Here is a 3,068-nt window from a genome sequence, read left to right as displayed (position 1 = left end):
TTTGGGACAGAATTTTTAACTCTGCTACCTGCAAAGGCTCGAAGGGTGGTCTCTGCAGTGCGGTTAGCACCAGAGATAAGTCCCAAGAGGGTATAGAGGGGGGGCGAGGCGGATTCAATCTCCTCGCTCCCCTCAGGAACCTGACGATCAGATCATGCTTCCCCAGGGATTTCCCGTCTACTGCATCGTGATGTGCGGCAATAGCGGCAACATACACTTTGAGGGTGGAGGGGGAAAGCCGACGCTCCAAAGCCTCTTGCAGGATAGAAAGCACCTCAGATGATTCTGACTTCATAGGAGGAGGTGCCGGGCGAGTTGTGACATGCGACGGGAACGTAGACCACCTTGGCGGTTGATGTACGCAACGGTCACCGTGTTGTCCGTACGGACCAGTACATGCTTGCCGAGCAGCGTCGTCTTGAGGCGTCTCAAAGCAAGGAGCACTGCTAACAACTCGAGGCAGTTGATGTGCCAATGCAGGTGGGACCCTGTCCAGGTGCCAGCTACTGCATGCCCGTTATACGTGGCCCCCCAGCCGGTGTTGGAGACGTCTGTGGAAACCACAGCATGCCTTGACACTTGTTCTAGGGACACACCGGCCCGGAGAAACGAAAGGTCCGACCACGGGCTGAGGGTTTGGAGGCAGGCCGGGTGATTTTCACATGGAGCATGCCTCTCTGCCACGCCCACCACGGGACTCGGTCGCGAAGCCAGTGCTGGAGTGGTCTCTTATGAAGCAGGCCGAGCGGCGTAACTGCGGCTGCGGCTGCCATATGCCCCAGGAGCCTCTGAAATTGTTTCAGAAAAACCACTGTACTGCTCTTGATAAGATTCAGGCAGTTAAGCACAGACCGGGCGCGATTCTCTGTGAGGCGCGCCGTGTGTTGGACCGAGTCCAGCTCCAAACCGAGAAAAGAGATCCTCTGCACGGGGGCGAGTTTGCTCTTCTCGCAGTTGACCTGAAGACCCAACTGGCTGATGTGCTGGAGCAGCAAATCCCTGTGTTCGCATAACTGCTCCCGAGACTGCGCTAGTATCAGCCAGTCGTCGAGATAGTTGAGAATGCGAATGCCACGCTCTCTCAAGGGAGCGAGGGCTGCCTCCGCGAGCTTCGTAAAGACACGGGGTGAAGGGCCAGCCCGAAGGGTAGGACTTTGTACTGATACGCCTGAACCTCGAACGCGAAACGCAGGAATGGCCTGTGTCGCGGCAGGATGGAGACATGAAAGTACGCGTCCTTCAGGTCTATCGCTGCAACCCAATCTTGGGGACGGACACATTGGAAGATGCGTTTCTGCGTTAGCATTCTGAACGGGAGCTTGTGGAGGGCCCGGTTCAGGACTCGCAGGTACAAGTTTGGTCGTAACCCACCACCTTTCTTGGGTATAATGAAGTACGGGCTGTAAAAGCCGGTCTTCATATCGGCTACAGACACCGGCTCTATCGCTTCCTTTGCCAGCACGACAGCGATCTCTGCGCGCATGACAGGAGCAGATATGCTCGACTCCGAAGTGTGGTGAATGCCACTGTACCTGGGCGGACTCCGGCGGAACTGAATCGTGTAGCCGAGCCTGATGGTACGGAGGAGCCAGCTGGACGGGTTGGAGAGCACTTTCCAGGCCTCGACGAACCGGACCAGGGGGACCAGAGGCACCACAGGCATACCCGGGGTGGGGCAGCGAGGTGGAGGAAAGGGACCCGGCTCGGAAGGCCCGTGGGCGGCCCGAAGCGGGGTCTGAGTGAGCCGTGCTGTACTTACCTGACTCCACGGGGCAACAGAGAATGGGTGAGAAGGCGGATGACCGGGTCCTCGAACGCATCGTGTTGCCGGCTGGCGAACAAGAGGGGGCTGGGGGGAGCAAGGCTGTTCCACAGGGTCGCAAACCGCCAGCCTCGCCCTCTTGGGACCCAGGGATGGAGAAATTCGCTCTTTCGACAATTTGGGTACCACTGGACTCCGGAGAGCCAATGTTGGAACGGTGACCATCTGAAGAGCTAGTCCCCCCATCCCTGGGTGGCCTGTCTCAGGAATGCTTCTGACACTCGCCCCCTGGCTGGGCAGTGACTGAGATAGACCGGGCGGCCTGCCTGCTGCTGGTTCTACGCTGGGGCCTGGGTGAAGGCTGTTGCGGAGACCCCCTGGAACCGGAGGCAGCGGCAGGGGGACGCCCTCGGCGACGAACGGGCGGAGGGACTATCACCGGCGGCAGGGTGGAGGCAACAGCGGTCCGCCGGGATAGGGTGTGTCGGGGAGCCTCCGTCCGAACCTGGATGGCAGAGAACTGTTGGGCGCAGCTCTCCGCCACGTCGCCGAACAACCCAACCTGGGAAATTGGGGAGTCCAGGAACCGAACCTTGTCCGCATCCGCCATCTCAACCAGGCTGAGCCAACGATGGCGTTCCTGGACCACCAAGGTGGACATCGCTAGACCGACCGCACATGCCGCGACACTCGTACCCCGGAGGGCGAGGTCAATGGCAGTGCGGAGCTCACTCATGAGCGCCCGGTCTAAACTACCCTCGTGCATGTCCCTGAGTGTCTTGGCCTGGTAGACCTGCAACAACGCCAAGGCATGCAAAGAGGAAGCGGCTTGCCCGCAAGCTCTGTAAGCTCTGACCGCCAATCCTGACGCGAACTCACAGGCCCGCTAGGGGAAACAAGGATCCCCCATCCAGGATGCAGCGGCCGTTGGACATAAGTGAGTCGCAACAGACCGCTCCACTGGAGGGATAGCCTCATAACCCTTCACCGCTCCTCCGACAAGGGTAGTGTGGGAGGAAGAACTACTTAAGTCGTTTTCAGCAGTAAAAGGTGCCGTCCACGACCAAGTAAGCTCTTCATGCACTTCGGGAAAGAAGGGCACTGGGGCGGCGGGCTGAGAACCAGCACGGCCCGCCCCGAGATACCAATCATCCAACCGAGACTGAACAGGACACGGTGGAGGGTTCCACTCGAGCCCGACAGCCTCGGCGGCCCGTTTCAGCATAGCTGACAATTCTGGATCCGGCTCGGGCAACATTGAACTCCCAGAGGGAGACAACGCAGCCGAGTCGTCATCTCCAGAAGT

The sequence above is a fragment of the Siphateles boraxobius genome, unplaced genomic scaffold, assembly GCF_051911475.1.
Source record: "Siphateles boraxobius isolate OS27281-9 unplaced genomic scaffold, OSU_SipBor_1 11, whole genome shotgun sequence".
Taxonomy (NCBI): Eukaryota; Metazoa; Chordata; class Actinopteri; order Cypriniformes; family Leuciscidae; genus Siphateles; species Siphateles boraxobius.
The sequence above is the reverse complement of the archived record's forward strand: the minus strand, read 5'-3'. Positions refer to the sequence as shown.